Source organism: Pseudopodoces humilis, chromosome 2 (assembly GCF_049639895.1).
Source record: "Pseudopodoces humilis isolate 2021_Gansu_Grassland_sample_001 chromosome 2, ASM4963989v1, whole genome shotgun sequence".
Classification (NCBI taxonomy): Eukaryota; Metazoa; Chordata; class Aves; order Passeriformes; family Paridae; genus Pseudopodoces; species Pseudopodoces humilis.
In genome coordinates, this window is record NC_142201.1 from 57,515,642 (window position 1) to 57,542,621 (window position 26,980).

At 35.2% G+C, this 26,980-nt stretch overlaps 1 long non-coding RNA gene across 1 annotated transcript; it reads left to right on the top strand.

Moving 5' to 3' along the window:
• Window positions 1-1,135: 1,135 nt before the first annotated feature.
• LOC148184852 (uncharacterized) lies at window positions 1,136-7,579 on the top strand. The gene is made up of 3 exons (XR_015774632.1): window positions 1,136-1,496; window positions 4,553-4,604; window positions 7,491-7,579. It is a non-coding gene; the product is annotated as an uncharacterized LOC148184852 (long non-coding RNA).
• The last annotated feature ends 19,401 nt before the right edge of the window (window positions 7,580-26,980 follow it).

Consider the following 26,980-nt stretch of genomic DNA (forward strand, 5'->3'; position numbering starts at 1 on the left):
GGTTATGGCAAAAGAAACCCAAGAAAAAGAACAACTCTTCACCCACTAAAATAGCCTGTGGCATTTGACCTTCACTTGAACAGTAAATCTTCAGTCATTTAGGAAATTCAAGGCCATTTTAAGGTGCAGTTCTGTCTAAAACAGAATCTGAAATACAGCTGATGAATGGCACTCTGGTGGTGTTTATTTCTCCTCTTAGACTATAAAAGGGCAACTGCTGGTGACTTTGACAGTAAACTTTAGAACTCTACAGTGAGTTTAACTGCACCCAAGAAAATTCACTCTTTTACTGATGAGACACACAATCATGGCTGTGCCATGATTTTTTTCATCCTTTTTGGTTAAACAGCCTAGACTTAAAATGCTGAGGCATGAAATGAGACCAGCAGCCAGATAACCCAACCTCCATTTTACACATTATAGGTAATATAACACTGGCAACAGGAAAAGGAAGGGTTAAAGTGGAGCAATAGAGTTGCTCTGTATTCCTCCTTAGTATTGTTTTTGAGATTTATGGGACCACGCAAAGAACAAAATATATGAAACATCTTATTAACTAGTAATGGAAGCATTCACTTGAAAAGGGAACTGCTGTCTGTTCCAGGTAGAGTTTAAACATTTATATTAAATATTCACTGTATAAAATCCTAACAGACATTTCAGTAAGCTGTCTGCCATAAGGCACTGATTCATTATAGCCTTTAATGTTAATTTTAATTTTTTGTGGTAGTTGTTCTTGAACATCCGTATTTTTCCAGAGTTTTTTTTAAAATCTGGACTTCATCATTATGCAGTTTCCTTACATATGTCTCAGAGCACTGGCTTTCAGTAAAAAAGTACTATTCTTTGTCATGAGTTACACAGGAAATATGCATCTTCCTAATTAATCCCAATCCCAAGTTTCCACTTTCTCTTATCACCTTCTAACTCCTGCAGCATCATTAAGTGTACCATAGACCACCTGATCTCTCTTAGCCTTCCCATAAAAGACTGCCCTTTCTCTGATTCATCACTGCCAGAATTCCTTCAGTGTTGCTAATTTATGCATATGCCATTTGGCACTCAGCAAGACCTATCAGGATTTCCAATTTATTGGATGCCCTCTATTCTTCACTTGGCTCCCTCTCCTCAAATAATAACATATTCTCTTTTATTATCTTACAGCCACAATGCAGAACATACTGACAAGAGCTTATGAAAAAATCAAAAGAAAGAGAGGAAATTGGATAAAGAACCTTGTTGTGTTGCGTACTAATCTGCTACTTTTCATCTCTCCTCCCAGACCTACTATCCTGTTCAGTCAAGTTTCTTATGCCTGTGTTCTCTGTTTTATCGCTCTGGCTTACCTCCTTATTTTAATAATTGTGTGCATTTTCAGTGTATTTTCCTCAAATAATACACTATTTTCAGTTTTCAGATGGACATGGATAAAAGGCTAGTTTAAATATATGAAGCTCTTGATGTTGTCTTCCAAGCCAGGAACACGTGTACTCCAGGTAAGCATATGCTCTCTAAGCTTTCACACCTGCCAAAGGCTTATTTACCAGCAGTACATTTTGCATCTTTCTTATACATTAACATGTGGTCTCAGCTGTGGCAATACCAGTTGAGGGAATGTCTTTTACTATCCCTGGCAGAGATACAATAACCAGGGTCAGCGATTTCTTATGTCCTGGTAAAACATACACTCGTGTTCACAAACAGGACTTTATTATTAGAGACAAAGGCTAACCATCTCATGATCTATTTTTAAGATAAGCTGCCATAAGCAGCCCTTCAAGTGGAAGGAAGTCCATGAATAATGGCTTGTCATCTGAGCAGGAGCCAATAGTTATGTACTCAGGAATGACCTTAGCATGTTAATCCATTTTCAAGTAAAGCTGAACAGTCACCTATCTGGGCTGCCTCCAAGGCTGACCCATTTAATTTTCTACCTGGGAGACATATCCACGTTCCGCCTTCTCTTCCAGACCAAAGTGAATAGTTACTTGCCTGGGAGGCACTGTACCAAGTTTGATGAATTACCTCACAGGCTGACCCAAACCTATTCCTGTCTGGAAGGCACTGTCTTTCTATTGACCTAATTATTAAGCAGACTGTAACAGTTACATATCCTAAGATATGTAATGTAAATTATATCTAAAACTGACTGTCTGTAGCTTTAGATTAATAATTCATATTTCAAGTCATCTTGATCTTCAAAAGTAGCAGTAACTTTTCCTTCTGAAAAATATTAGAACTTTCACTCAACTCTTGTAAATAATTTTTTTTTTAATTGATACATTTTCTGATCTTTTTATTTCAAAATATAAAAGAACAGGAATCTATATTTCAGGTTTTCAAGGTCACTCTGAAGCTTAATTTATGATCTTAAATTCCATTGCAAGCTTCATTTAAAAGGTGTTGTAAATGCAAAATAGTAGAGGTAGTATTTCTGAAATCTGTTCTGAAGTTCACAAAACTCTTGCACATGCACATGACATCTAAGATGTATAGGTGAGCATTATAAATGACAACGGAGTCAATTCACACAGGTGAATTTGATAGTGGATGAGTAATAAGATTTAATAATAAATTATATGTTAAAAAAAGACAGGTAAAGAATTTTCTTGGTATTAAGACTAAAGGAAAAATAGACAATATAAATAAAACTGAAACTGGAAAAATCATGAGCTGAGGAACTTTCAGCAATTATAAATTAGCATCAAAATGTTAAAATAACTTACTTAAGTAAGTTATTTTATCTCCATCATTATCACAGTAAGATAAATATGCTTTTTCTGTGCAATTTTTCAGAAGAAAAAACAGCAGAGAAAACATAGCACGAAATACATTGCTAAAATCAACTTCTACGTTATTGATAAAGCATTATTTAAATTACAGTGAAGACCCCAGCTTCACTTCGAATAGAAGGTGAATGTTCCTCCCAAGACAAAAAGGAAAATTTTCTCCTATTGATATATTTGCACTTCTCTGTTTTTGCAGATCTGTGTCAGAGAAATTGGTCAAGCAAATTAAGAAGTCCAGAATAATGTAGTCCAACCAATTAAAACGTGTACTGCTATTTTTTTAATGTCTTTTAGACTCATCTGACCTTTTCCTTGCAATATTCAGAGGTATCTTCTTAACTATTTTCTTCCAGCTTTTATTTAGAAAGTGTATGCTTTTGAAATAAGTGTTTAAGCGATATGATTTCCTGATGTGATGAATCAGACATAAGAACTTGCACATGTACAGTAGGAAGTGTTGTAGAGGGATTTAGACACATGATAACATGGCCAACCTTCTAAGTAAATAATTCATTTTCAAGGTTATGGCTGTGCATAGCATTACAGAGTACAACAGAGAGATCAGAGAATGCCTCTGAATACAACAAATAAAAGAGAGGAGGCTCAAGTCACACAAGACTGTCTCTGACAGAGCTGTAGGCTGTTTGTCTCAGATCCATAAATAAGATACATTCTGTAGTATGGACAGTCTCAAGGAAAACTGCTCCATCGTCTTTCAGCATATTGTGGATTGGTTTGAAGAGTGCTCAGTAATCATTGTGACAGAAATTAGGGGCAATATCTATCCAAATAATTAACTTCTTTGCCTTGGCTGACAACCAGATTTCTCCTTTTTTTTTTTTTTTTTGACAGTCTAACCCGTCCAAATCTAAAGGCTTTTTGTCCTGTCATGTGAATCTGAGTGAAAATGTTATGCTGTTTTCTACTACCTCATCATGCTGTCTCAAACAGTGTAAATAGATCAAGGCTTTGTATACAAATTAATATTCTTTTTCAGTCATTCCCATATTGAAAGAGGCAGGGACACCCTACCTCCCTGGTTAAAGTAAAAATTAAGGCATTTTACATATTGTGAATAGTGCTTTATTCTTACTATTACTGCCAGTGCTGTTACCACTAGAATTCTTTGTTAAACTGTGCCAATGATTTTATAAACTTCCAAAATATCAAATGAAACACATCAGTTTTCCCAGTCAAATACACTTAGTTAAAAGGCAAACCAGCTAGACTCTTCTGCTGTTAACAAAGTTTATGGGGAAATAAAAATTAAAAAAAAAATAATAAAAAAGGAGCATAATGTCCAGTCTCCTGTGTCTATGAAATCAAATGTCTAAAGATGGAGATCTCCATTTTCTAATGAACAGAACTGCTGAATAATTAGAATTTCCGACCCACAAAATTCTTTATATTTAACAGGCATCATTTTACTTTGAGTCAGCATATATATCTGAAAATGTAGCTGCTCCCCTGGAAGGGAAATTTTCGGAAGTAATTAAGTTACTTATCCTATTCCCCCATTCTTCTCCTGTGGAACACAGATCAGAAGAGGTTTTCTCTTTTTATTTTTCCTTTCTTTCCTTTTTTCTTAAGCATAGGAAGACATAAAAATATTTTAAAATAACTTAATATATCAGAGTTCAGACCTTCAGAAAACATTTTTAAATTTGAAAGAATATTCCATACATTAAGCTCACTCTTACTGCTTAAATTAATGCTCTTATTTGCTGTGTTCCATGGATCTCATGCTCTCTCATTCTTTTAAGTCTTCCAGGGGAAAAATGTCAGAGAGGATCTTGTTTTTTGAATACTGAAAAGGTGAGTTCTGTAATTTTTCACATATATTTGTGTTTAAAAATATTTTCAGGATATTTTTTATACTAAATTAAAGAAATAACATAAATGCATGAGGAAAATGGCGGGATGAAGAAAAAAAAAACCCTGAAAGCTCGAGTCAACTTGAATGATCCATGTTAAAAATGTGCTTCTTTTAAGATGTGGCTGAAAATCAAACGCCCTGGAGAATTAAAAAAATAATAATACCTACTTCAACTTGTGCTTAAAAGCCCTAAGGGCTCTACTTGCAATGTGTCACCTTATCACTCATTTTTGAAGTGCTTTACTGCTTAATCATGTAATACTCATATCTTGAACAATATCTGAGGGAATAAAGAACCTCTGTCTTCTTCAAATCTCACTAGAGCATTGTGATAGAATAAAAGGTTTGGTCAATATGCTTTTGCTTTTTTACTCCTTGATAAATTTTGTAAAACTTACTGCAAAATTCTGAAAGTGGTACTTAGAAAACTCTCCTCCACTAAGATTTTTCTCACCCCACTTTTAAACATGATCCACAATTTGATCAAATGCTCTTGGGCACTATTAAATAGTAATAATGAACTTCACCTAAAGCCCTTAGTAATTTTGTTCCACATTTCCTTCTCTAATTATCCACTATTCCCTATTTATTATTGCTTCATTCCCTGCCTTGAGGCCTTCTAAAAATACTAAGAATGATAAATTAAACAATACATTTTGGCACCAAGTTAACCAGTGGGGAGGGTTATAATTTAATGGGATGTCTTCTGAATTAATTGTTTTTGAATTATTTAATTGCAGCTTCTAAACAAAATTTCTTACTCAAAGTGTAACACTGAAAGCCAAATTATCTTCTTATATTCTTTAGCAAAATTAAAAGCCAAATATTAAAAACCATACATGTTTAAATTAAATTCACAGGGTGTCTTTACACAAATCAATACAAGCATTCTATTTCCTTTCATATTTATATTTTCAGTAATCAGCAGTGACTCCTCCCCAGAGTCATAACAGTATTTTTCAAGGTAATCTCACAAGTGTAATCACTAGGCAAAGGCCACACTGGAGTCAATGTTTTTTCTTACCCATCTTTATTTTTAAGTGAAAGCAGTCATTGACTTTTATATGACATGCTTATATTTTTCATTTAGAATCAAATTTAAATAAAGGTATGATTTTATTTTTAATATTAGAACTCCCTGTTCACTTTCTGGTTTTTTACAGCTTTGTTATTAATTTCTGATTTAATTTCACTTGTTCTTCCTTTATATAATAAGTATTTTTAATTATTTTGAGAAATATGACATTTGGAAGAATGCTAAGTAGATGGTAGCATTTGTGTGTGTTATCTAAAAAAATTTACAAGGACTAATACATATAAAGATTTTGCTGAGACACAGCAAAGAAAATTTGTCAGTGTCTAGATGCATACCCTACACACACTTTTCTGTATTGATACTGAAAATTCTTATTTGGGAAATAATTAAGCATGCTATGCAGCTTGTCACTTCCCTGGGATTGACGAAAGGAAATCAGGTTGTGTGATCCATTTAGCATGATGCCCTACATTTTCCAGGACTGTGTTCTTTCCTAAATAAAGGAAGGCCATGTAATCGTTGTACTTAGTAGGCATGAAGAAATCTCAGTTTTATTCCTCACCCCCACTAATTATTTTCCTCTGATTCAACATAAAATCTTCAATACCATTGTGTACAGAGTTTCCATGGATACGCTCTTCTATTTCAGTCTTGTTTGTTTTCTTGCTATTTTTGGTGCAATGGCTATAAAGTGCCAGAGTGATACTCCAGTATTTATCATCCTATCAAAAACTGGTGCAGAGAAAAAAACAAAAACATCCCAGTCACTCAGAAATTCCAGGTCAGTTTAGTGTAAGTTTATTAATTCCTCAGTAGCCACAACAGAAAGAATATACTCTTTTCACCCTGTAAACAGAAATTTGCTGAGCTTTTGTTGACATACCTTTTTAATACCCATTAAGCAGGACTGTTCCTTCAAATCCATCTTACATCTATTTCTGTTTCTCCATACTGGCCTTGGGCATATAATCAGACTCATCCAGGTTCACTTTAAGATATTAACTATCTTCAAATTAAGAAGGCATAATTTGTGGAATATATTTGATGAGGAAACAAATAAAACACCAAAAAAGTACAGAAGATCGTATGAGCTAAAATTCAGCATCTTACCATTTTATTTATGTATTTACCCCTCTCGCACCCATATTTTTTCCGTTTTTAATTTACCAGGATCCTCCAGGACACGTTGCTTCCAGTCACTCACTTGTGTACTGGACGTGAGGCAGAGAAATCCTCTGACCCAGCTTTTGTCACGTAATATGCCACTTTTCTAACTCATGACCAAGCTGTGAGCAGTGGTGTCTGTAGCAGCTGTCTTCCTGGCACAAGAAAAAGATGATGATAACGTGACATGAGCTATACTTGCCTGGAGGATCCCAAGCTGTAAGGCAAGACAGCAAATTGAAGTATCTGAATCTTCAGTATCCTAGAATTTTTCCTTGTATTATCTGAAACATGGTAAGAGTCTGTGGGCCAATTTTCCTTACTTTTCTGGAAATTCTGCTCTAGCCTACTCTGAATTGCTGTCTGAATATCTTAGAGGGATTTGGGTTCAAGAAGGACAGTCAAAAGTCTCACAATCTTCTGCTGCTAGAAAAACATCCGTGTATTTGTTCTGCTCCTTGGTGCAAGACCTCAACATTACACATTGTTTAGTCTTGGGGCTAAGATGAGATGTGTGATAGATTGTGTAGGTGTTTAGGGTACAAAGAGTAAGTGTTCCATGATTGTTGGATAGGCAGCAGTGAAGACTAGGTATTTACATTACCTCCGTTTCTGATTTTAACAGCAACGGACAATGTTTGTGTCCCATTGGAAGAGTACAACAGAGGCAGTAAAAGGAATAGAGCAACCTGTGATCTTCTGGCACAAGATGAGGTTAGGAAACTCCTGAGACCAGTGTACTTCTTTGCATCAAAAAAGATCAAAGCCTTAGAAATTATGAAAATAAGGAAATTTTATGAAATACCCAAAGATGACTGTGTCATTTTCTGTGATTCACAGAAGACTGAAGTAGAAGATCTGCCTTGTGAAAATGCAGAGGTGTAAGTTTATTTTTATTTAATTCAGCTCATAATCACACCTGCACTTTTCTCTGTTTGAAGAATTGTTCTGTTCTAGAATCTTATTTTCTGTTTCAGGCACATCATTGATCTAAATCCTGGAAGCAAATGGGAAGACAGGCTTACTGGAACAACTTCATAAACCAACCATTTGACTGTGTTTCTCTGATCTCTGTAAGCCACTTAGAAGCAGTGGGTTGATGAGTATCTCTTCCTTTGTTGTTAAACTTGATCATCTAGGACATAATTAGCAATAAAGATGTTCCAAATTGCAGATCTTCCAAGTCCAGCTGATTAAATTTAGACATAATGACCTCAATCTCTTTAATAAGCCTCCTTAATGTGTCTTCCTTAATTTAAAATCTGGAAGCTGTTAATCACATATGTGTATGATATGTGTAGATGAATGTGCTTTCTTTCAGCAATATCACCTACAATAAAAACAAATATCTTTTTCTCTAAATATGTGGCACATATATGGCAATGAAGTAACTTGCTTGATGAAAGTATGCAGTCATATGTACTGGCAGTGGCATGCAATCTTGACTACAGCCAATAAAATATCTAATTTTCAGAAGACCAATAAAATTTATCTAAAAACATAAAGTTACAAGAATTATATTGGATAAAATTAATATATTAACCAGTTGAGAAAATAAAGTAGAAAAAAGTGTTTTAAACAGCAGGAAAAATAAATATATCTTTTTGTATTGTTATTTCACCCTTTTGTATTAGACAAAACTGTGGGAACAATTTCAAAGCATATTTATTCTTTACTAGTAACTTGGATGAACAAGCATGCACAAGGATGTGTTTATAAGGGAAAAATCCCGTTTTCACAAAATGAACATGATAATCCCAAAATATTCAGTAAGTTATACAAAATCTGGAATGGCCATATAATTTTTGAACATGAAAACATAATATGGTTTTAACTAGCTGCACTGGAGAGTCACCATTTGGCAATTACAGATAGCTATGACTGAGTAGTTCTGTTAATTTTGAAAAGATATTTATAATTTTCTTAGTTAATTGTTTTGAAATAGTGTCCACGAAAATATTGGGTTATTTTTATTTATTTTACAAACATCATAAAATATTTTTGTTCAAGCAATCTGTCCTTTTTATTCCAATGGACCTTTTTACAACGGCATGCAGTGACAGGACAATGGACAATGGCATCAAACTGAAAGAGGGTAAGTTTCCATTAGATATTGGGAAAAAGTACTTTACTGTGAGGGTGGTGAGGCACTGGCACAAGTTTCCCAGAGAAGCTGTGGATGCCCCACCCACAGAAGTGTTTAAGGCCATTTTGGGTAGGGCTCTGAGCAACCTGGTTTAGTGGAAGGTGTCCCTTTGTATGGTAGATTCCCTACAATTGAAACTATTTGATTATTATTATTATTATTAACATTTAATATTAAAATAACCTGGAGTTCATAAATAGAGAAGTAACATATGCAAAATATTTTCTTTCCTTCTGTGAAGTTTCGTGTCTGTAAGTGAAGTAAGTAAAACTACTTTCTCTTCCTTCAATCCATACCATCATGTTTCTGATTAATTATCTAAATAAAAATTTTAACCTGTATTTTGATGCTTTTTCACATTGATTTAAGAGAATACATATGTATTTGTTTTTGCTAATGTCCTAAACTGTCAAATGAGTTAATACAAGTAAAATAAATATGTGGGATTTTTCTTTAATAAAAGAGGATATAAAGGAACTGACATTCATCATTGAGTTTTGAAATAAAGATCAGAGTGATTCTAGTATAATCCATATTCACAAATCTTTCTTGCAGTGAGCACCTGATTTTACTAGTAGCTCTATCAGAGCAAATTTGATTTTTTTTTCTTTAATTTCATTGCAAGGTTCATGAGTAGAAGACTGTTACATTTTCTATTCTATTTCTGCATTTTTCATTATCCCACTGTCATGTACCTGACATCCTGAAGCAAACGTACAGAGTGACCTATTCTGTGCACAGTTATTCGGAGATAAGTACTCTAGTTATTTCAGGTGAATGCAAAAACAGAAGTATCATTTTGAGCCTCAGTGTTAATATTTCAACTGAAATATAACAATTACTTAATGTATATTCTTTACTGAGCTTCGTATTTCTTTTATACAAAATTGGTATTAAAGTCCTTTGATCATTTAAAATGTCTCTGTGTTATGCTCATAAAAAAAGCTTAAGTTTATAAAAATGTTAAAAACACTGGGAGTAATTAGTAATAGTAATTCGATTTTTTTAATTTTATTTTTTTTGTATACTGGTAAAAGGTAAATCAGTTGGATACTTTTTCAGAATACATAATATAATCAGTTTTGACTTAAGTGTCATATGCTCTAAAATAGATGCTTATAGACAAGTACTTGCAAATATTTCTTTCACTGAGGAAGAGACAGATCTTCATACATTTTCTGCCTTTTCTGTCTTGATAGAGCTATACAAGAATTCTCGTAAAAATGCCTGTTATTCCAGAAAGGTAAAATCTGAACACTTACAAAATGCTGGTATGTACATAATTACCCAGGAGTTCTTAAGCAAGAATATGCATTTAAGGCCCAAAAAGTACATATATGTGAAGCAATTCTAACATGCCTGCTTTGTTAATCCCACAGTCCAGACTTGCTGTAGACTTTAGGTGGGGGACAAAATAAAACATACTGAAAATGAGTTTGGTTCCTACATAGTAGGTACTGCAAAAAGTAGTAGATAACATGCTCACTACAGAATATTTCTATTTCATATATTTACATTTCGTTGAGTAATTGTGTTAATTAAAATCAAATTCTGTAACCTGATTTTTTTGAAGAACCCCTGGTACTTTTTATGAATGAATAATAAGAAAGATGTGAAGTTATAAAACTGAATCAAAATTCCAAATGCTTGGAAGTATTCTTCTTAGGAATATATTTCCTCTTAGATCAACTTGCAGATCAGAGGGAAAAGATCAAATTTGTTTTCTATCTGTACTTTTTAGCTGGTAAGATGACTCCTTAAGGTATCAGGAAGCTCTGAATTTTCTTAAAGCTTAGAAAGCATGAGCTTTTCACAGCACTGGCACCTCCAGCTCAGATCAACAGCAGCCAACCTTATCAAAACCCTGAACCCAGAGCTGGAGAGCAGGCTGCTGCAGCAGGAATAGTGCTGAAGGCCTTGCTACCAGAAGAGCTAGCATATTTTGACTCTTTCATTATTGTTGAAAATCTTAATAGCTCTCTGCTCTGCAGGTTGCCCTAGAGACACCTCTTTTCTATCTGAACTTGTACCAGGATTACCCTATGGTGTTTCCTTCAGCCTTTGTACTGTGACATGTAAGGCAGTTGAGGTGTAGGGAAAAAGCAAAGTTAAATTGTTTCTTTGCCCTCCTTTCTGCCATAAGGACCTTGGGAAGTCATAGCTGGTCTCTGAAGTTTAATTTCTTCATCAGTAAATTGGAATGAGCTCCAGTTCTTTCTTGGCAAAGAGTTTTTTGCTCCCTGGCTGAAAAAAGAAGCAACAGACACTAATTAGGTATTATGGAAATATTAAAGCGCTTAATAGCAAGCACTCTTAGGTGTACTAGGTAGAGAGTTCTCTTGTACATATTTGTAAAAAAGGTACAGTGTTATGATTTCTAGAATCACCGAGTGAACCTGCTATTGACATGTTTCTAACTTCATTGTATGATTTGAAAGCATTTTTTTCCCTGTAGTGCTTTTATCTTGAGGGAGACAGAGAAAAAAAGCAATAGAGTAAGATTGATTGTAAATCACTGATTACTCAGACTCAGATTTCTTACAGGGCTCTGCTTTGGAGAAGACCACAGTGGTATTGTTTTATTATCTCTCCGTTCCAAATAACATGCTATGAATACTAATGTTAAGAGGAAACAATGAGCAAGAGATGGGGTGCAGGTATACAATAGCCAAAAATAGAAAGTGGTTGTCAGCTGTTATTTCCATCTTTTATAGAATAACTAAGTCTAATCTATAAGCTATTAATTTTGTTTAAAATGGTGTACATTCACAATGCGGTGCATTGATTCCAATTTTCTGAGCTGCTGCTAAACTAGATCATTTTTTTCAGTAGGCATATATAGTGTCTTGAAACTAGAAAATTCGTAAGTTCCCTTTTAGAAGATACTTAAACAACAATTCAGAAACATTATACTTAAAAAATTCCTAAAACACCCTCAAAAAACCCCCCAAACTTTTAGCATATGTCACATAACAATAGTCATGGCTAGCTGGCTATGTGGCAGGATAAGATATATTATCATAAAAATTAGGCAGCAAAACAAAGTATTATATAAACAAGTATTTTAATAACATAAAATGAAATTAAATTAATAATATTTTAACAAATATATAGAAAAAAAAACCAAAGGAAAGCAAAATATTCTACTATGAACATAAAGTACTATAGATTGGACAGTCACCTGATCTCATCTCCTGCCATGTTAGGCGAGGGTGCTAAGACCTTCAACAGCTGAGTTTTTAATACCTCCAAAAATCAAGATTCTCTAACCTCTTTGGAGAACCTCTTCCAGTGTTTGACTGTCCTCACTGTAAATTTGTATATACAATTTCTATTATGGCAGCTGTCAATTGCCATATTCTGTAAACTTTTTACTTTGCAGCTTGAACAATACTCTGGCACTCTCTCTAACAAGTAAAAGGTAGCTGAATGTAGCAAACAAGTTGTCTTTCAACATTCTCTTTTCCATGCTGAAGACACCAAACTTCCTCAGCCTTTTTTTTACTTCGTATGATCCTCCTGCCTCTTCATTATTCAGTTTTTTTAATCTTTGTCCCAAAGCCCCAAACTAGGAACATTTCTTCAAGTGCAGCCTCAGAAATGCCCCACAGGGGAACACAGTTGCTTCCAATTGTCTGCTGGCTATGTTTGTCCTAATGCAGACCAGTAAAATTTAGCCTTCACTAAAAGAGATTGCTAATGCACGCTAAACTAGTGGACAGATAGGCCCACCAGATCCATTCAAACAAAATTACTCCTCATCCAGTTAGCATCCAGACACAGTCTTATTGCATCCCAAGCACAGCAGTTTTGTTTCTATAGGATGAATTTCATTATGTTTCTGCCAACCCATTTATCCAGCTGTTGGAATTCTCTCTGAATGTGTATAAACTACCTCCCAAATCTGCTTTCTTCTGCAAACTTGCTCAGCCCTTGTTGTGGATGGAGTGACATACATCACTTGTAAGAGAGAAACAGTGGTATGTGTATTGATACAGAACAGCAATTTAACTAAGCTTGATAGTAAATGCAACAGTGACTCAACAAGATTCAATGGCAAGACATTAATTTACTGCATAGAGTCAGATAAAACCCTCAAGAAAACATTCCTGATGAGGCATGAGATTCAAAAAAGACCACTTTAAGTTCTAAACTCCTTTCTGAGAGAAGCTTAGGTGTGGCTGGATCCACACAGATGAGACAATATCAATCACCAGGCTTGGTCAGTGGTTTATGCCTAAATGACCCCATGTGCACATGCAATCCTTTTATCACTCAGCTAAAATTTCAGTTTGAGTGCACTTACTCCAATTCAGTTACCAAGCGTCTGATGAGATAAGGATTCCCTCAGCCTCGGGGAGTAACCTTGTGAGGTGCTCCTATGCAAGGGGAGATCCTGCTGTGCAGAACACTGCTAGGCAGGAGAGCTCAGTAGGCCCTGAACTATTTATGGAGTAACATGACTGACTTACAGCCCTTTTTGCAAAGCAGACATGTTTTGAGTTGGCACATGCTCAAGTATCCCTCGGCTGTTGAGCAAGGCTTATGTCCCTTAGGTACTGAGCAAGATTTATGTCCCTTAAATATTGGATTACCTGTGTGTCAGATGCAGCATCATTACAAGCATTGGGGACCACTGCTTAAGAAGAAAAGTGAGAATGAAAAGCAGACTATCATAGTCATTGACAAAGATCTCAAACAGCAATATAGTAATAATCCCTAAAGAACAGCCCTCAAAAATATGCTTTTGAACTGCTGACGACTTATAAGCAAGTGTTTTATCGGTCCAATGAGTCTTACCTACCTTTTCTCCATCTTTTTAAGCCACTTCTTTTCAGTTATACTACAGAGATTTTACAGCTGACCCTGATGCACTTGCCCACTCAGCCAGTTAACTTGGTGTAGAAGGCAGTCATATTGAAAAAGTGTGATTTGCCCTTAGTGAAACCATGCTAGCTATTTCCAAACACTTTTTTCCTTGGAAATATCTTCCAAAAATATTTTCTGCATTTTCTTCACAGACAGCCTGTATTACCTTGGCTCTTCATTCCAGTTTAGAAGATGGGTATAATAATTGTCTTTTTCCATGTTACAGGGAACTCCTTTGACAGATACAACCCTTAGAAGATGACAGACAGGGACCTTGAAATGACATCTGACAGGTCTCTCAGAAGTCTTGAATGTATTCAGTTTGTCCCCATTGAATGTTTGTACAGTTTGTTAACATGCTCCCTAACTTGACAATTTCCTGCTGTTAAGTTGTACTTCATTTAGTAGACATGGGAGGCCTGACAGCAGACATTTCAAGTACAAACTGATACAAATGAGAAAATTAGTATCTCTGCCTTTTAATTCTCCGTCATCCAGGAATTCACTAGCTCTGTATAGCAAGCCTACCTATCTTTGGTTTCTGTTCTGGTTGTTGCCAATGTACTTAAAAAACCCTTCTTGTTGACTTTCACATTCCCAGTTTCATCTATAAGCTTTAGTTTTTTTTTAATTGCATAATTCCATCCATGCATCTCATGTAATATTCTTATTTTTCTCCTGGTTGAACATCTCTATTTCCTCCTTCCATACTCTTTCTATTTGCATTTGAGTACAATCAGGACATTTTAGCCATGGCCTTATGTCAAACTAGTCTAATTTAATGGACCATCTTTGTGCTTTGAGGAGTTTATCCTCTGGAATACTCAGCTATCTTGAGATTTAGGTTGTTTGAGTTTGGGATTTTTTTTTCTTTTTTCTTCCTTTTTAAACAACATCCAAGGGATTCTTTTACCAAATACCTGAACAAGCAAAAGTCTCATCTTCTAGATCCCATGCCTTGACTATACCTTTGTTCTTCCTCATTTTCCTGAGGATAATTAAATCATCTGATAGCACTTGGAATGAAGGTTGATGTTTACCAACCACACTACTCATTTCTATTCAGAAGCAGCAGTTCTGGCAGATCTGACTTCTCACCCTGTCCATACAGAATCTGCATCAAAGCACAGTTCTTGATGCACTCCAGAATTCTCCTGGTTTACTTGTGTTTAACAATATCCAAAAGATGTTGGAGTAGTTGACGTCCTCCGCAATAACTTTATATTGCAACCATGAGACTTCCTCATCTGTTTTGAAGCATTAATGAAGAACTGTTTGATCAGGAGGTCAGTATTCAACACCTGCATCATGTTCTGTATGTTTCTCAAATGCAGTTTTGAAAGCAACTGATCAGCCTTTTGTATCTTCTGTAACACAGCTTTATATACATAAAACACAGTATCACTGTTTTCTTCTTTTTCCAATATGAACCCATGCCAACATGCCCCACATTCCACTACCACCTGAGCACAAATTTAGCAAGATTTCTAATAACATTAAGAACTAACTTTGTTCCTAAATTATCCATCTCTCACAAAATCTGCTTGTCTCTCCTATTCTCCTTTTGACTACAGTAACTTCTATTACCATGTTGCATTTGCAGGGAATTAGAAGTCGGGTTTTCTCTCTGAAGATGAATCCAACATAGCTCCATAATGTACTTCCCCAACAATAAGAACATAATTAACATATTTTCTGCAATTTGTCCAGGGCTGTAGTAACGTGGATCTGCCGAAGCCCAGGCTACCTTGGAGAAACACACCGGCCACCACACCAGGTGTGGGGAACTACCTTGGCTTTATCAGTGCCGAAGGCAGAACCTTTGAGCCTTGTGCTCAACAGGCAGGACTGTCAACCACAGTCAAGGAGTGGGTAAAGGAGAAGGAGAAAGCTCTCGGTGTGAGGAGAAAGTTCTCTACATGAGAAACGTCTAAAGCTGAAAGGAGTCAGGGACCAAAATGCCCCAAGCTCTGCTGCGCTTGGGATTTTAAACAGCAGAAACCCAGTGGGGGTGTACAAACAAACAGCCAATGGGGAACCCAGGAGGGAGGAGCAAAGGGAGGGGGTTAAAATGCAGGGACCAACAGGGATGAGGGGGAGGAGAGGACCTGTCATGCAGGCCAATGGGACCTCGAGGGTTAGGGGATTGGCAGGGAAGGATCCAGACCAAAGGGCAGGGTTTACAATGATGCACAAAGGGTAGGGGCAGGGTTGTGGTGACAGGCAAGGAAGGTTTGGAAGTTACGGGTTGGGTTTACAAGGAAGGGCAGTTCAGGGGAAGATATAACTCTTAGGGGTAAACCAACTTGGGAGGAGTGGGGGTAACATAGGAACAAACCATTAACAATAAAATTTAAACAGCAATCCACAAACTAATAAAACAAACACTCACCACAACACTGTAGGGTTTTAATTTTTTTGTGTGTTTGTTTGTTTAGGATTTCTTTGTGGGTTTTTTTCCCCTTTATGTTTTTTCTTGTTTACATATTCACAACCTCAGACAATCAGCACAGCTACAATACTAAGCTGTCTTTTTACTACAGCTTTTTCATCAGCAAAAATACATTAAATTTCCTATATTGCTGTGTTCAGGCTTACATTCAACTATTCTTAAAAAAGAATTGTGCCTTTTAATTTATATTTGTGCATAAAGTGAAGAATAAGCTGTACACCATGACTTCATCCATGTAAATTGATTACATATTTATTATCTGAAAGAATATTAATGTGAAAATACCACTCCTCACAAGTTTTTGAAAACTTCTAACTGAAGCCCCTCTAAAAATATATATATTTATTGTTTTCATAATTCTTCTATAGTGATCCTTACATCCTTATGTTTTTGGTACATCCAACTTGACTTTCCAAAGCAATTTTTATGTGTGATGCAGCGGTCAACATGGCTGGGGGACCATTCCAAATCAACAGTTTGGATGTTGACAATTTTTAGATGATAAAAGAGTTTAAAACTATCAACACAGTCTAGTCTGTGCCAGTTGGCCTCAGTGACAAACGTTGATTATGTACATTTTTTCTCCTAATATACTCATATGTAGTGGACAGTTCATTTTTACTTACCACAAATACTGAGCTTTAATTTCAAACATTCTTTATTATGTATTGTAAAAAGTCTAAAGATAGGATATTTTATGAATACATAGGAATCCAGTTTTTTATGTGAGAGGAATCACTAGTAACTAGAAACACAACATAAATACAAATAAATCATGATGGCACTGCAGGTAAATAATTTTTCTCACTACTTTTCTGTCACATTGATTTACAAGGCCTCTTCTTCTAGCCTTAGGTTTAAGGACATCTCAATTATAGTCAGTTTGGAACAATAACTTGATTTTGAGAATTAATTACAACTATTTTCTTAAAGTGCTTTTTAAAATCACATGTCTTTTGATGCAGAGGAGTGATTGGTGTCATGGAGAGGTTTTATAGCCTTGATGTTAACTCTCATTGAAAGATGATTAACTGGATCTAGAATACTCTTCAGCTATTCAGATCACAGCTTTCTTCCAAGTCATTACATATTTTCCTTTTGTCAATTCAATGTTTCCATTCAATTTATGAAAGCTTACAGGCTGTCACACATTATAAATTTCATATATTCACATTCTATTCTATCCTTAAATCCAAAATGTTTTAACTTAGGCTGGTGGCTAACAAGACTGAAATTAATTAAAAGATGTCAGGACTGGTGTGTTATGCTTTTATTTTAATTAGAAACCTATTGAAGTGGATACAAAGCAGGTCTCCACAAATGAGGGAAATTTGGTGCTAGCTTCTCTGTTCTAAGATATAGGGACATGAAACTTTAGTGTGAAATTGCACCTACCTAAAACAGTAACTTTCTATTTTTCTTTTTATGTCTACTCAACACTTAAACTGTTGTTTTTTGCTTTTTTTTTTACTTTATATAGCTGTTACAGCCCTATGTCTAGTTTGAGAATTCATTAGCAGTCCATGTAGCTTCATTGCCTAGCTCATTGGAGAGAGAGTGTCAATTTTTCTTTCATTACCTTAACTTTTTTTCTTATTCCACTCCAGTCTTAAGTTAGAGGTGAAACAAAAGTGCTTTTTTATTCCATATTCATAAATTGTGTGATGCAGGTCAGCAGCGTAGGATTATAGGTTCCCCTTAAATTTCCTGAAAATAACACAAGAGATAGACAAATCTCACCTTGAAAAATTAAAGTTCATACTCTGACCTACCCTCATTTGGTCATCTAACAGTTCAATGTCTAACAGATGTTTGTCACATGATATTTTTGCAGTCAGTAAGACACAATTAGGCACACCCAGAAGGTATTTCATGTCATGTTGGGATGGGCAATAAAAATTATATTAATAGACCTCTGGAGGTTCCTACTTTTTCTACTAAGAAGAAGGCAGAAGATGACTACAGTATAAATGTCTAACTTTTAGACATACCAAATAAGGTTGAATTAATTGTACCTTATTTTTAACACGTGGTAAAATTGTCTTATGTGTGGCAAAAATTATGTTTAGACAAATTAATAAATGCTTAGACAAATCTTACACTTCAAACATAAATCCTGGACAACAGCTTTATATCAAAACTCTTGGCATTATTTTTAGAACAAATTTGAAAGACAGATTTTCTGACAAAAAAAGGCAATCCATACAAGTTTATAATACATTCAGTAACATTATTTGTTTTGTTGCTTTTTATTTCTAGTAGAATGAAATTTTAATCCAGTCTCATGTAAAAAATCTGTGCTTGGTAATATTAATACTTTTCAATAAAATATTTGGTTATTAATTACAGAGAGTCAAAAATAAGTAAAGATCTAGACCTTCAGCATGAACCCTGTTAAAGCACTCTTTATAACCAGTCAGGCACTTAACACAGACAAAATACCAGCAGATTGTATCACAACTACTCCTCCTATCTATGACATTTTACTGAGCAAGTTTCTGATTGCCAAATGGAGAAACAGTGGAACTGATAGTGCTGCAGAAAGTACAGTACTGGCCATATCAGCTTGCCAAAGGAGTCATCTCAGGGCAGAAAAGAGACTGATAAAAATCAGAGGTAGATAATACCATCTTATTAATTGGTGTATTACAGGAAGATCTAGGAGGCAGTCCATGCTCCCTGAGCAGTTTTCTAAAACTTGAATGGTTTTAAAAAACATAGGCTGCCGAAGCAGGTTTTAACTGGAGTTTGATATCACACCGTTTGTAATTCCATCAGCATACATGTATAAACACTTACATACACTTAAGATGCACGCATTCAGCAATTGGGATTCTATGCATGGTAATGGCAGTGTGGAATTCTATCTTTAATAAAAAGGTTATATAGGTTCAAACCCTATCAAAAAGTGTCACTTGATGGTATATGAGAAATCCATTAACTCAAACTCATATCCCTATTCTTTTAAGCATAAAACTGGAGATTACATCAAACTCTGCCTGTGTTGTCCTGTATTCTCGCCCTCTCTGCCTCTTCTACCCTGAGCGACTTAAGTGTTCTGCAATTTACATTTTCATTCCAGATCCAGAGCTTCTCTTAATAGTCATCTATGGCCCATGTACATATAAAAAGTGAGTATTAAAAAATCATCTTGTATATTTTGAATGAGTGCTTACATATATTTAGAGAAAATGCGAAGATCACAACACCAGGGTTCTTTTGGTCAGAAAATCTGTTTATGAGTATCTAATCCTGACAGAGGTGTTTTAAACCTTCATTTCAGGAGAGGAAGAGGTGAAGTATTAAAACCTAATCTCTTAAACTTTGACATCCATATTGGCAAAAGCATTATCACACAAGGTTCTTAGATTGTTTCTTTACATCTGTAAAATGCAGATAAATATCCTTAGCTACAGTGAGAAAGCACAGTAAAATATCTGGATAGATATACAACTAACTTGTGGAGTATTTTGATGTTATAATTTTTTTGAAATGATATCTTACTACATGTTGAACCTGTCCAAGAGTATAATAATTTCTAGCAATACAGCAAAAAGTGTATTTTTCATGTTGAATGTAAGGAAACTTAACACTGTAAAAAGTGGTTTATCAGTGAAAGGGTAGCTTCCTCTTCCTTAAAAAAAAGGACCTTAAACCTCAACACTTGTCAGAAACACTCAGAATCAGGAAAATTAACTCTATTATTCTTACTCACATAGTCTGTGACCTGAAAGGATATTTTCATTGCTTTAACAAGCTAAGAAATAGTCGTTCTTTTGGTGTATGCCTCCACCTGAATTTTTCACTTCATTCTTCACCTGTATGTCTACAGGATAGAAAGGAAACTGATAGCATTTCAGATTAGAACAGAAAAATACAAAATGCACAAGAAATTCTTTAGATAGATATGTCACAGTATGATAACCATAAGAAAGAATAACATGGATTTCATACTGCTGTACCTTTCTTTACATTTCATCTGATTTTATTCAAGCAGTTTAACATTTGAAAATTCCTACATGGCAGAGGAATGGACAAAATATTTTACTTCTGGAGTTTGAAATATCTTTAGAATGTATACATACAGTTCTCTACATTGTAGTTGAAAATCTAGCCAGAAATACCTGTGCTAATGAAATCAGTAGTCATTACAACGTATGTCTATCTATATTTTGACTCTGCTTTCTTAACTTAGGCCTTTTCTAGATGTTTGGTGAATCAGTGTTTCTAATTGCATAAACTCTCTGACAAATCAGTGGAGAAGGTGCACCACTTGTGAGCATTCTGCTTAGTTCTTCTTTGGATTCAGAGTTATAAATCATGATGATGACTTTTCTCCTTAAAAAAATTATTTATTCCTGGGACAGAAACTATAACAATAGAGCTCTTACTTTGGGAAAAAAAAAAAAAAAAAAAAGTGTGTTAACCTTCAGAAACATCACACTTGCTATCTCTTCAATCCAGTAAACCTTGTATTATTTGTAGAAGCTACAAATAGGAAGGACTATGAGAAAACTCCAGCTCCTCATAGGACTGGGATAACTCCCTCTTTTTTTATGATGCCTGCTGAGTTGCTTCCTTGGTCTTTCCTCTGTGGACATGAGATTTGCACGGTAGTATTAATAAGAGCTTCCTGATTTAAACAATTTTGTCATCTGCAGCTACTGAAGTTAATGGGACTGTTTATATGCCTGAAAGCATAACTGTGCTGAATCACTGTCTTTAATGATAAATTCTGTTGATTAAGTGAGAAATGATGACATACTTCATTTCAGAGGAATTTCTCATGATCATTCTCTCAGTGCAAACTGTCATCTCCAAATGTTACAACAATATCTGTTCACTGAAAAAACACTGACACTTTACCCAGAATTTCTTAACATCCATTATTTGCTGAAATTATGATAGGAAAATTATGTTTCTTTCTTCAAAACAGAAACGTATACAAATACTTCCCCTTCAAAATAAAAGATTTTTCCCAAATAGAATTCTGTATTCCACAAAGATTTGTCTCAAAACTTTCAATGAAGCTTATACACATAAACCCCTCCAAAGTAACATGGTAAAGAAATAAGACCTTCACATTTGCATGGCATTACAATTTTAGCAAGGAAGCCTAAAGCAGAGTGTTTTACACTGGGAAGAGGTTGGAGACCAAAGGAAAGGCCAATATTTACTTCTTCCAAATTAAACTACATCAGAAGTTTGATGAACGACAATTTTAGTTGTGGATTGCTTCTTTCCTTATTTTTTTTTCTTTTTTCTTTTTTTCTTCCTATCTTTGTAGTTTGGAAAGATTGATCTTCATCTCTCACCAGTTGGCTATTTAGACTGAAAAACCAACCAGAATGAGAATAGATGCTGAAGCAGATAATACAGCTAAAAATGTGATGCATACTGGCTTGGAATCTAGACAATGTGTTGCATTCATTTTATTCTCTGGACTGAGAAAACAATAAGATTCTTCCAATAAACAGTGCAAAATTGTGATGTGTAATGTATATAGGTCAGCAAGCTGCACACAGCTGGCAATAAAAATAAACAAACAAACAAAAAATAAAGCAATCTGACTTCCTTGTTAAAATTTGGACTGTAGACTTTTAAATTAGCAAACACAAATTATTTTTCTCCAGGAATTAAAAGGAAAAAAAAAAAAACAACCAAAGAAACCAAGCTAAAATTAAGTGGAAGCTTTTCTGAAACTATCAATGTTAATTTGATTTATCTGAATTATAAACAAGCAAACTGGTTTTTTTAAAGTCTTTCAGATGTATATTTCTTAAAAATATTGACTGTATGATAATTTCTAGAAAACATTGACTGTATTTGTTAGAATAGAGCCAGATTCTCATAACCTTATAGTGAAATCAAAGGTCCCCAGCAAAGGAACGATATTGACCTGTTGGAGTGAGTCCAAAGAAGAGCTACCATTTTGATCAGAGGGATGGAGCAACTTTTCTATGAGCAAAGGCTGAGGGAATTGAGATTGTTCACCCTGGAAAAGAGAAAGCTTCAAGGTGACCCAGTTGCAGCCTTTCAATACCTGAGGGAGCCAGAAAGAAAGATGGAGAGAGACTTTTTACAAGGACATAGAGTGTCAGAAATAGTGGAAATAGCTGCAAACTGAGACAGAATAGTTTTGAATTAAATGTTAGGAAGAAATTCCTTGCTATGAGGTTTAATGAGGCACAGGAACAGGTTGCCTATGTAAGTTGTGGATGCCCCAACCCTGAGAATGTTCAAAGTAAGGGGGGATGAGGCTCTGAGCAACCAGGTCTAGCCAAAGGTGTCCCTGCCCACTTCAGGTTAGAGCTAGACAGTCTTTAAGGGCCCTTCCTACTCAAGCCATTCCATAAAGCTATGATTCTGATAGTTAAAATATATCCATGAAATAAAGCATATTCACTGTTTAAACAAAGAACTGCAGAAAGCAGCATATCCCAGCCTCAGTGACTCTATGATTCTGAAATTCTGTTATTTGGCAAATCTGGCTTGCAAAACTGCTTGTCCAACTCAGTACATCTTGTTCTGTTTATTTGTTTGTTTGCTTCCTTATTGCAAACATTTAGAAGACAGATTTTGTTCTGTACAAACATTTCAAAAAGAGCTTTAATTAATAGAAGTACATAGACTGATGTGCAAATGAGTGTTCTTGTGTTTGATTACACATTCTTGAGTGCAATTATGGGTATTCACTTCAAAAGTGCTACCATAGCCCTCCATAATGTATATTCATGTCCACTGGTACAATTCCTATTTCAAACCTTTGAGCAGATCTAATCAGCCCAAATTTCAAAACAAATTTTTCTTCCTACAGATGAGGCCCATTATCATTACCAGAATCCAATCCCTAAATCTATAGTTGTATAAGTTATACAACAAACTGCAGTCTAGTCATGTTTTCCACCAACTTGCCTTCACTTCAAAAGTTTGCTTTTACTGTGGTCTAAACATTGGCTGTTGGCTCCCATCTTTCTCTGTTAATATGAATGAATGACCCTTAATAAATTACAATAAATTACAATAAATCTCACAAGTCCAAAAGAAGCTGAACACCAGTAAAAGTTTTCCAGAGAAATATTAAGCCATACAGTTAGTGATTAAATCCCAATTTAAATTAAAATTAAATGAAAGAAGCAAAAAAGGAATCCAGTTTACCTAATACAGACATATAATTAATAATTGTATTTTAAACCAGTGTGCTTTAAAGTCATATGTTTCATGAGCAAAATATAGAAAGGTTGCTTCCAAATGGCCATGGGCCAGTGTGTTCTGTGGGCATGAAAACTTTGTGTCTGACCCCAGTAGTTATAAATTAGGGTTGTTGTGGTGTTTTTTTTTCCACATAAGTACTTAGGATGGAGATGAAAAGCAGATATGAGGAAAATTTTAACCTCAAACTCAGGAAAAATTATGGAAACATTTTGAAAACTTAAGGTAAGATTAAAGTAACTTCTTCCTTAAATAAAAATGTATGATTTCTAAGTCTCTCTATTAGTTTCCTTCATAGTCAGGAGAAAGAAGTACTACCTTTTATGAAACAATTAATCTAATTCTGAGACAAGAAACTGTAATAGGTCAGATGGGTGACCTTTAAGGATTCATGGGACTGCTCTGTACTGTTCTATGGCTGTAAAGAGAAATTGGAAAGTCAGATTAGATGGCTAGATAGCAGAAGTTAGGTAGAGTTAATCTTACCCTTAGTACCTATTTTTTATATGCTTCCCATATAATTCCAAAGCATGATGCAACAAACACAGTCTGAAAATGGTGGCTACAGTCTATATTTTCTCCAAGACTGATTTAAATTTTAGATGATGTTTATGCTATTTTTCAAGTGAGAGCAGGTCATTAAAATTATTGAAGGAGAAAACAATAAGAGTTGCAAACCGCAAAGATTTATCCTCACGCATCTCTAGAGTGCACCATATATTAGAACTGTCTTAGCAATAGAGGCATAAAATTGCTGAGTTGCAGCTCTGACATATGCTGGTAAGAGCAATGTACAACTCTCATGTTGTTTAATTCACTTTAGTTAGAGACTTGCTCCTCTTGGTCTGAGAATTTTAATAAGTAGACTATGGTATGGAAATACAGAAATATTTTTAAAATAAAAGGGAGAAGTTAATAAATTCTGAATGGATAGATAAGAGAGTACTGTGACTTTATTTTTCATGACTTGCTGCAAAATTAAAATAACAGTTTAATATATACCATTCAAATAAGATGCTTGGTGAATAAGATGACAGGAGACTTTGCTTACTCTTGCATTTAACTTTTATTTTATTCCTCATCCTGATTAGAACAAAATCTTTAATATTCAAGGCATCTCAATGAGCAAAGAGTATGGTGTAATGCTGATAGTTTGAGAACACTGCTAAAATGACTTCTACAAGTAGCAGGTGTAACTCCCTTTTAAAATGCAAGACTCTGATTTGCTGACCATAAGGGGTATTACTAGAGGTCACCATGTTGCATAAAGTATGTCAAAGGACTGTCCCTATACACACTGCATGAACAGAATGCTAATTGAATATTTTCCTTGGGTGTATATAGATTAAAAATATATGAGAATACCATTCTCTAGAAAACAAAAACAAGTGTTTTGCTGACCTTTTTCAGACATTTGGAAATGCATTCAGTTTATAGTAGGCTGGTGCCAAATTTACTATGAAAAGTCCTCTGTCCATCTTAATTTTCTTTAATCAAACTCCGAAAAGTGTCACTGCTTCCTGAAAAATTAGAAAAATATAATGGTTATTCTCTTTCTTATAGAATATAATGCATTTCCTATTTAGGTTTCTTGACTCTAAATATGTCTCTATATGTCAGGACCATAAAAGAGCTATAAGTTTTAATGCCTCTGCCCAGCATCACCAAGGACTTTTCCACACCCTACCCACAGACTCAGGAGCTCCAGCTCAGCTTAGTCCAGGGCTACTCGGCCCAGCACCAGCAGTGTCACAGGAGTGTTGGTATCCAGCTCTGCCACAGCCTTGCCCTGTCTCATGGAATCCCTTGACCTCAACTTCAAACCCTGGGCTGAGTTCCTGGCCTAATCCCAGCCACCACTGTCCCTATAGACCTCCATGGTCACCACCAGGCCTGATCTCAGCTCTGACCTATGGATTGGCTTTCCAACTTGACCCCGGACCTGCCTTTTCTCTATGATATACCCTTATGATCCAGACACTTCTTTGGCTCTGACCATCCTCCCTGAGTCTACCCTGCTCACCTCACTGGGTCCTGTGGGCAGTGTCTGCTGGCCTTGGGATTTTCCCCTGGATGCCTGGCTAAGTTTCATCTGACAGCATATCAGCAATACTTTTGCTCAGTATTTATCATATTAGGATGAAGGAATTTCGTGTTGGCTTTCAAGAAGCACTAAGAAACAAAGGATTGCCTTACACCCTTGTAGAGACACCACCAGGAAACCCAGAGTAACATATCCCCAAAAGTCACAGGGGAGCATTCAACAGAAAACATGGAAATGACATAAAATAAAAGGCCTTAAGTAGGCAAGTTAAGCTAATTCTTTCTTTTATTTTTTTTTTATTGACAAATGGATAAATAAATGACAATTTCCAGATGGTCAAATCCTCTTTAGGAATATCCTTGTCACAGTAACAAAAAATAACACATCTCTAGCAGTTGTTAATCGTCTGGAAGGAAATCCATAAATATCCATAAACAAATACAAGATGCAAACAAACAATGCTAAAGTGGACATATTTGCTTTATTCAAAATTCAGAAAAAAATCAGATGGGAAATATGACCTTGTATTTTTCTAAATGTTTTCTACATTTCTGAGCTATACAAAATTGGTGAAAATTTTCACCAAGTGGATTTCCAGAAAGCCACAAACCAAAGAAATACATTTTAAATTCTACATATTGAATTGGCATCTACCTCATCTGAGATCTATTGTATGTGTTCACTTTATGGCTTAACAGACCTTAAAGATAGTTTCTGCTTTCTGTTACCCTGGAAAATCACATCAATGTCTACAATCCAGCCATGAAGTAATCAGAGCATATAAAAAGTAGTTTCTACCTACCAGGAATAAAATAAAATTTAAGGTTGTGGCACAATATGTTCTAGACACGTAGATTTTTGGGGTTTGTGTTATTTTTTTATCTACTTTGACAAGCTCTAGGGAAATATAAACTTCCTGCACTTTCTACTTTTAGAAAATACAGAGAGAATTGATTTGGGTCATAAAAGTCAGTGCATTAAGAACATTAAGCAAGAAAAGAACTCCTGGAGATTTATAAATTAATGTGTGCCCTACTGACCATTAAAAACGATGAACCTTGCTTTTATCCTGTTTGTAAGGTTGCTGTGAGGTTGAACAGAACAAAGTTGACATATCTGTAATCTCCACTGGTCTACTAATCTCTCACTCTACTTCTGTCCGAGCATTAACCTGTGACATGACTTGAGATGAGGCTCTCATCAATGCCAAATGTCTGACAGGTACAGGACATCTATTCTTTAAAAGTGAATAAAGGTTTACAATTTTTAATACAAATCCTACAACTTTTGTATTTATATTCCTTATGTTAATGTGAGCAATCTTTTGACTCATAATGTTGAGCTCAAATATATTTTCTTCTAAGCTCCTAAATTCCTAAAAGATTAAACAAA